At 25.7% G+C, this 9,470-nt stretch overlaps 1 protein-coding gene and 1 long non-coding RNA gene across 3 annotated transcripts in view; one reads left to right on the top strand and one right to left on the bottom strand.

Annotated features, from left to right (window-relative positions):
• The window catches only part of LOC127283298 (SUN domain-containing ossification factor), a 172,688-nt gene that overhangs the window by 93,553 nt on the left and 69,665 nt on the right, over positions 1–9,470 (top strand). The gene's annotated exons all lie outside the window — the stretch shown is intronic.
• The window catches only part of LOC127283313 (uncharacterized), a 66,114-nt gene continuing 63,924 nt past the window's right edge, over positions 7,281–9,470 (bottom strand). Inside the window, exon 5 of the long non-coding RNA XR_007843333.1 lies at positions 7,281–7,940. This is a non-coding gene — a long non-coding RNA (uncharacterized LOC127283313). The remainder of the gene's footprint in view (positions 7,941–9,470) is intronic.

Below are 9,470 nucleotides of genomic sequence, written 5' to 3'. Positions count from 1 at the left end.
ACTGTGATTCTAGAACTGATTGGTAATTTTTTAGAACAGTGGCGCAATTCTAATAATAGGGACTTATTAAGCAGTCTATTACTGGTTTGATAATGATTCCGTTACTGATTTGTTAATGATTCTATTACTGATTCTCTTACTATTCTGTTATTGATTTGTTAATGATTTTGCTAGTGATTTGTTAATGATTCCATTACTGATTCTATTACAGATTTGTTAGTGATTTCCTAATAATTTTTAGTGCTATTACTAAAGATAGTAATACATTAGTGTTAAAAATCACTGATAAATCAGTGATAAATCACTGATAAATTTGTAATATAATTACTAACTGAAATGTCAGAATCACTAAAAATCAGTATCAGAATCACTTGCAAATTAGTAACAAAATTACTATAGTAAATTAATAAAAGAATCTAGTAAATACTGATAGTGCAATCACTAACAATTCTGTTACTGATTTGTTAGTGATTGCACTACAAGTATTTACTAGATTCTTTTATTAATTTACTATATAGTGATTCTGTTACTAATTTGTTAGTGATTCTGATACTAATTTTTTAATAATTCTGACATTTTTCTGTTAGTAATGATTCTATCACTGATTTATTAGTGATTTTAACACTAATTTATTACTGATTTTAGCACTGGTTTACTAGTGATTTTAGCAGTAGTTTTTTAGTGATTTTACCACTAATTTATTACAGAGTTTAGAACTAGTTTGTTAGTTATTTTATTACTAATTTATTAGTAGTTTTAGCATTAGTTCACTAATGTTTGTAGCACTAATTTTTAGTGATTTTAGCACTGATTTATTTGTGAGTCTAAATATATACTCTCTAAATCTGAATCAGTCACATTTTACTGATTAGCAGTAGAAATCTACTAATTGCCATAGCGAGAATTGAGCAACTGACAATTAGTAGAAATTTACTGATTCAATTAGTAAAATATCAATTACTGATTGAATCAGTAATATAAATATATGGTGGCGGCCACAAAATCTACTGATTTAATAGTTAATTTTAAAGGTTATGTTATATACAAATTACTGATTTACATAAGTTATTTTCTATTGCTTGCATAAATTTACTAAAAATTCGTTAAATGTCAATGTTTTCATTTAAATCAAATCAAAGTTTTTTTTTATCAGACATTTGTTATTAAAAACTTTGTCAATAAACAAATGTCAGTGAACTTATCAATGCGAATGTAATGATATTTCTATTATTATAGGAATATATATAATTTTTTGTGGAATGAATTAAAATCTAATTAAGTAGTAAATGTAATGTATAGCCAGACATAAAATATATTTCGGATGTCGCGATTATAGATTAAGGACTAATGAAGGAGGTCATGTTATTCATGATCAGACATTCGCAAAACATATACTTAAGAAAGCTGAATTTGAATTATAACCCAAGTAGAAATATCCGTAGCTCGCCGTAATTAAACACCGGCATGGTACTGATCCAATACTGGCTGTCGGTATTGACTTTCAGTACTGGCAGTGTACTGACTAATACACCGAATCAGTACTATGTCGGAGGTAAAAAAATATTAAAACCAGTACTGGCAGTACACTGTCATTCACACCGAATCAGTACTATGTCGGTGATAAAAAACATTAAATGAAAAAGTCTTTAAATTATTCCAATAGGTAGAAAACGATGATTTTTTATTTAAAAAAATGTATATTAATTTCTTTCGAATACTTTCCCTCAAAATTTTGGATGTAATTGTAATGTATTATTATATACCTATATAAAATATATTTATGTTTTTTTAGTTATTTTAGTACTCATTGAAATATGTGCATTAAGTTATTTATCATGCATACAATAACAATAAGTTGAGAATTTTTTTCTAATAGTTTTAAAAATAAAGCAAATGTAATTTTTTCACTGTTATTTTTAAATATTATTAATAATTAAATATTAAATTTAAAAATTTTTTTACCATTCATATTTTACAGTCGTCTTTTATTAACTTATTTTTAATTATGTAATTCATCAATCATTTTTGTCTGTTTTAATATTATTTACGGTAAAAATAATTTATTAAAAATATTTAACTGAAATTGATATCCAGTTTTATTTCATTAAATCTTTGTAAAAATTGAAAAAATTTTGTGAGTTTAAAAAATTTAAGAATAAATTCATTTTATTTTCGTGATCAATAGATAATACAAACTTTGAAATCAAAACTTTTGTATTAGGTGAACTACTTCAAGTCAGCACTTCAAGCCAGCGCGGCTGTGCGGTATGCGTATCTGACTTGCGTTCTAAGGGTTTAGGGTTCGATCCCCCATGCGTGCGAGATTTTTCGTTCTTAGTTTTAAGTGTTATAAGTACAATATTTGATCATGTGTAATATCAATTATTAAATAATTATTAAATTAAGTATAAGTGCAAAGTAAAAAAAATTAAATATTATGAATTTAAAAAAATAAGAAAATTTACAACACAAATTATTTTTTGTAAAATAATTTATTAAAAATAAAATAATTTAATTAATATAAATGATAATTATTATTTTAATTATTTATTGTTAATAATATTTTATATATTCTAAATAACATTAACTATTATTGGCTTCACATTACCTGTTGGTGGTAAAAATGGGAGTAATAAGCTAATAAGGATGAAATTTGCATTGGAAAGCGTGTTTTAGCATTTTGTAAAAAAGTGAGATTTTAAGTCCGGATGAGTACTTTGCCAGTATTATGCCAGTATTATTCTAGTACTACGTTAGTACTGGTGAGCGGGACAAAATCAGTACTGGACAGCGTTACCAGCCAGGGTTGGTCCACTACTGGCCCAGTACGGCAGTCAGTACTATTATACTGACTGGCAGTGTTGGGTCAGTACTATGCCAGTGGCACATTTCTACTTGGGAAGTAGGCCGTAAAAGTCGTACATTAATTCTAAATTAAATTCTAATCAAGTAGAGAATTATGAGCAGAACTGAAAATTTATATTTTTATTCACAAATTTAATAAAAAAAAATTGTGTTTAATTTGAAAATTGCGTAAAAAAACATTAGAAATCGAAATAAATTATAATACTTTTATATATATAAAAAAAAACGTAGTAACGCCTCTACTTGCATCTATAAAATGGAGTTGAAATCACGTAGCTCGCAATTTGATTTGATCAGCAAGCAGGAAAATTTCATGATAAAGATTGGATGGGGATGTCGTGATACCTTCGCGTCGGCGCTGCGCGGCACATTTTATTGGCTAACAACCTTTGTGGGGAACCTCCTCTATAAGGCAACAGGCTAGACTTTCTAGTAATTTCTTGTTCACAGATCCCACGTACTGATTCGTTCACAATCATAATGTGTTGAGAAAAAAATTTTGCTCCAAAAAAAAAGTCTTACGCACACCCAAAAAAAAGGATATTCTAAATTTAAGAATTAAATTATAATAAAAATAATTCATACACCCAAAAAAAAGTAATCTTATACTTAGAGGAAAATTCCTCTTCTAATATCCTCTAAATATTTCCTCTTAAAACAAGATTATTCAATTGAAATGTAGAATATTTTTATTCTTCATTTTAATGGAAGAATGACAAAAGGATTCCTTTTGTATTTTCCTCTTTAATTAAGATTTTCCGTTTTAAATTTAGAAGATTTAAAAAAAGGAAACGGAAAAAAATAATGTAATCGTTTGATCCCTTTCCCTGGGTATGATAGTTGTGAAGTTGTTTTTTAACCTTTCAGTTTTAATATTTCTGGTAAAATGGCAACAAAAAGGACAAAAAAATGGATTTGCTTTATTAAAAATACAGAAAATATAGTTAAATTCAAATTAAATAAATATTTTTAACGCTATTTTTAGATTTAAAAAAATTTGGATATTTCTTGTGAAATTTTACTACTCAGGTAAATAGAAATACTATAACCCCATTTTTGAATCTTTCGAATTTTTTAAATCTTTTTTTTACTTTTTTAAAAAAGTTTTAAAACGTTAAATAATTTCATATATGAAATTTCCTATAAAAAATGTTAACTTTTAAACATATCATCATGTTTTAAAATTATTTTTGCGCTATAAATCTCGTTGATCATTACAACTGATTAATGAAAACTTATTTTTTGTATTTTAATTATCAATATAAAATGTTGATAATTAACCAAAAACATGACATTGTTAATGTTATATTAAAAAACAATTTTTATTATTATATTGAAATGAACTATTATAATTTTACTTAATTTTAATTTAAAAATGTATTTTCTGCAAAGATTTTATTATTTGATTGGAAATTATAAATATTTTATTGATGGCTTTGACATTAAAAACAATTTTACGAGGTTTGGATGTCGACATTTAATTTAAGAGGAAAATCCTCTTAAATGAAGAATAATAATTTTGATACCAAAATTAAGAGGAAAATATGCATTTATTTTAGAGGAATCCTCTAGATTGAAAATTACTTTTTTTAGGGTGTAAATTAACAATATTTCTTGTCTTAATAATAATATATTTTAATAATATATTAAAGAATAAATATTTTATTTAACATCTTTTTTTCTATAGTCAAAGTAGAATAAAATTTTTCAAAAATAATTTTATAAAAATTGTCAATATAAATAATTTTTTTTGTGATTGTTTTCTTTTCACTATCGCAAAAAAAAATTTTTACTTATCTATAATTTATATATTGGCACGCGATCCTTTTTTTACTTGACCTTGAAACGAACAAGCAATATTTAAACGAAATACCAAAATGTATCGCGTTATGCATCAGTCGAATTTATACCTTTATAAACACAGAGCTTAAAAATTGGGACATAAATTTGCCGAAAGCATTTTTAATCAACGATTATATTCTTTCAAATTGGTTCACCAAGAGTCAAGTTTTTTTTTCATTTTGAACGCATTCGTACCATAAGTATACCTATACTGAAAAAAAATCCATTTGATTCAAATAATTCGTTACTTGACTATTATCAAATAAATATTTACTTAAACCAAATAATTTTTATTTGATTTAAATAAATTTTTTTTCTATGCATACATATACTGATTATAATTCGTGATCTTAAATTTGTTTTAAATTTTCACAATCAGAAAAATTTTGAATTGTTAATTTAAAAAAAAAATCAGTTTCATATGTAAAGGAAACTTATGATATTTATTTTATTTTTGTTTAAATAATTATTAAATTTCCATTTAATTTAAATGTTAAAAGAAAAAAAAAAGATTCACCTGCTATGTAAATTTAAATTAGTTGTTGCAGTGAAAAATTTTCAACAAAAGCTAATTTAGTTTGCATAAATATTAATTTCAATTGAGAACTATTTGTTTATTAAAAATGATTAAATTTCATTATTAAAATATTTTATTTATTTATCTCCGAAATTATTAATTACTATTATTATATAATTTTGTTGAGAAAAGTTAAATAAGAAATTTAGACATTTTTCAATGACACTGACATTGACACAAAATTATAATATATTATAAATTTTAATAAAACATGGTTGATATACAAAATCGTAATATTTTCTACTTTTTTTTAAAAACATGGTTGTATTTAAAATATCTTATCAGTGTGTGTCTCATTATGTATAGCTTCGTTACTAAAATACAATTTTTTTTTTTTTTTGAAACAACTTGACATATTTAATTAATTAAATAATTTTTATATAAACTCTTAATTTTCTATTTTATTAACAAAAAAAAGCAATATTACTAAAAAAATGATCAAAACTGATTTATCTACGATTGGTAAAACAGGTTTGAGTGTATTAAATTGATCTTTATTCAATTACTTGGAGCAAAATGTATAATTTAATATTAAATTTTTTTTCAAAATCCTAATTATAATAGCATTTAATAATTTTTAAGATCACTAAAAATTAAGCAGCATTTTTTAAAGTACTACAGTAAAGAAGGAAAAACTTTGGTGTTAGTGATAAAAAAAAAAAAAAAAAGATAACCACAAAGTACATGTTGAGAGAAATACATGTATAAACTTTTTTTTTTTTTTTTTTATTTGCGCGCATCATTAGTCACGATTTTTCAAATCCATGACAATAATTTTTTTTTCAAGATATACAGTTCGTGTTTACCTGACTCATTTAGTTAAATTATACGTAACGGCAATTCTATAAGGAGACTCGTGCGATAACAATAGGTTTCCATGTACGCTCTGATAACCGACGAAGCTTGCATAATCACCGCGAGCTTCCAACACTATTTTATCATCAACACATATACGTATGATATTTACTTTTCCATGTCTATGTATAACTAATGAGGCTAAATATTGATATTACGTACAGGTATATATATATATTTATAACCTCATCGGATCATAAGGAATAAATTATTTGAAATAAAAAAAAATGTGGAAAAAAATGACATATCAAGAAAAGCATCTTCCACTTATATTATAAGCACATCTGTTATACCAAGTTTTCCTTACAGCGTCGTTGCATTGCAATGGTAATTGACTCTATTGTAATATCTAGTGAATGATATACCTTTTATATATACAATACATATATATAGAAGGAACTGCATTTATGTGGCTAGAATCGAATTCAAATGTTATGTACTCATAATTATATGCGCGAATGCAAGTAGAAAAAAAAAACGAAGACTATTGTTATATGGGAATGTATAATGATAACTTTAGAGACGATTTGGTTGAGGTTTTCAAAGTTTTTCAAAAAAATAAAAAAAAAACTAAAAAAGAAAAAAAATATATTTGACTTTAAACATGAATATATTAATAATATTTACAATTAAAATTCAAGATATAATTATAGAATGAAAGGATTCCAAATGAATATATATGTGATTATAATATATTAACACGAAAGGAAAATGTCTTTAAACAATCTTTCGAATTGAAAAGAAAAATCCTCTTTTTTTTATATAGAAAAATATTCTCAAGAAAAGAATATATAATTATAAAAGGAATTGAAAAGATAAAATTCATTTTTTATTATTTTCTTAGTAGACGAATAATATTCAAAATTTAATTTTTTAATATTTAATTATATTAATATTAATAATATTCAAAAATATATGAAAAAAAATTGCAATTACTTTTGAGTAAATTATTTTTCTAATTAATTGTTAAAAAAAATTTATTTATTGAAATAAATTTTTATTTTCGATTTTTTTTAAACAAAACGTGTATATTACAAAAAGTAGGTCATATATTCTTTTACCAATGTTACGTGCGCATTGAAAATATACTTGACCCAATAAAAATAACCGCATAAATCTTCCTTCTATATATATATATATATATGTATATATCCCTTTTTTCCATTTTTATACACATTTTCAATCGATATTTGAGAGAAAGAGAGAGAAAAAAAATTGATGGTTAAAAAATATGCGGTTAAGGATAAACGTAAGCAGTTTAAGATCTTTACGGAACAAAGAATAAATAACGTATGTAGGGAATAAAAAATTATTCGGAAGGAAGAGGGTGTGTAACGGCATTAAAAGGCGCAACGGGAAAGGAAAACGGTTTTGTGGGCGATGTTTGCCGCTATTTTACATTTTTTTTTTTTTTTTTTTGAATTTTATATCGAGACCGGAACCATGAATGAGCGATGAAAAGGGATTCATAACTTTCGCGCCATTCAAAACGGGAGGATGTGCGAAATCTCTCGCGTTCTCGAAACCTCGACCCACTGGCAAGAGGAACACGCGAGCCTTTAACAGATATATATGTGTGTATACTTATAAAGTATTTACGTATATCCTTTAATCTTTTGTCCCTTTTTGCGGGGACGATGTTTCATCAGACGGGAAATTTCGCAATTATGACCAAAATTCCGAGTTCCACTTTCTGCCCTGACATTAAAATTGCTCCAGATTATTGAATTCAACTCTTTTCACGCCTGAGGCGCTCCTCTTTTTTTCAACATTTGTATATATGCCCTTTGTCAATATATCCCTGAAAAAAATATGTTAAATTATTTTTTGTAATTTTCTTCCTTTATATTAAACAATATTATTATTTTCGTTAAACAATAAAATTAAATAATTATTTAATAAAATTTTAATTTTTGATAAAATTATTAATTAAAATGTGTGAAACATAAGAAAGTTGAAAATATCCCATGAAAAAATTGCACGAATTCGCCCCAAGTTGGGCTTTAACAGGGACTTGGCCAGTTTTCCTAATTTCAGATAAAAAAAAAAATATTTCTAGTGCAAACATTAAAACTTGGGCTTGATAGGGTACTATCTAGTTTCCCCTATCTCTAGCGTGGTCCTCGTCAGACTTACTGACTAGCGCTCAACTAATTACATAAATTCGAAACCATTGTTTTACTTTAAAAACAGATTTTTTGAAAACAATAAAAAATTACCCACATAGAAATCTACTTTACCGACTGATGGTAAAACAGATTTTTTAAAAAATGAAAATATAAAAATAACCAACAAAGGAATCTACCTTACCGACTGACGGTAAAACAGATTTTATGAAAAATGATAATATAAAAATTACCGACACAGGAATCTACCTTACCGACTGATGGTAAAGCAGATTTTTGAAAAATGAAAATATAAAAAATTACCGACACAGGAATCTACCTTACCGACTGATGGTAAAACAGATTTTTTGAAAAATGAAAATATAAAAAATTACCGACACAGGAATCTACCTTACCGACTGATGGTAAAGCAGATTTTTGGAAAATGAAAATATAAAAAATTACCGACACAGAAATCTACCTTACCGACTGATGGTAAAACAGATTTTTTGAAAAATGAAAATATAAAAATAACCAACAAAGGAATCTACCTTACCGACTGACGGTAAAACAGATTTTATGAAAAATGATAATATAAAAATTACCGACACAGGAATCTACCTTACCGACTGATGGTAAAGCAGATTTTTGAAAAATGAAAATATAAAAAATTACCGACACAGGAATCTACCTTACCGACTGATGGTAAAACAGATTTTTTGAAAAATGAAAATATAAAAAATTACCGACACAGGAATCTACCTTACCGACTGATGGTAAAGCAGATTTTTGGAAAATGAAAATATAAAAAATTACCGACACAGAAATCTACCTTACCGACTGATGGTAAAACAGATTTTTTGAAAAATGAAAATATAAAAAATTACCGACACAGTAATCTACCTTACCGACTGATGGTAAAGCAGATTTTTGAAAAATGCAAATATAAAAAATTACCGACACAGGAATCTACCTTACCGACTGATGGTAAAACAGATTTTTTGAAAAATGAAAATATAAAAAATTACCGACACAGGAATCTACCTTACCGACTGATGGTAAAACAGATTTTTAAAAAAATAAAAAATAAAAATTACCGACACCGAAATCTGTTTTACCATCAGTCGGTAAGGTAGATCCCTGTGTCGGTAATTTTTATTTTTTCATTTTTTTAAAAATCTGTTTTACCATCAGTCGGTAAGGTAGATTCCTGTGTCGGTAATTTT

Source organism: Leptopilina boulardi, unplaced genomic scaffold, assembly GCF_019393585.1.
Source record: "Leptopilina boulardi isolate dan_hultmark-lab unplaced genomic scaffold, ZJU_Lbou_2.1 LbouV2_31, whole genome shotgun sequence".
NCBI classification, from domain to species: domain Eukaryota; kingdom Metazoa; phylum Arthropoda; class Insecta; order Hymenoptera; family Figitidae; genus Leptopilina; species Leptopilina boulardi.
Note: the sequence above shows the minus strand (reverse complement) of the source record. Positions and strands in the feature narration are given on the sequence as shown.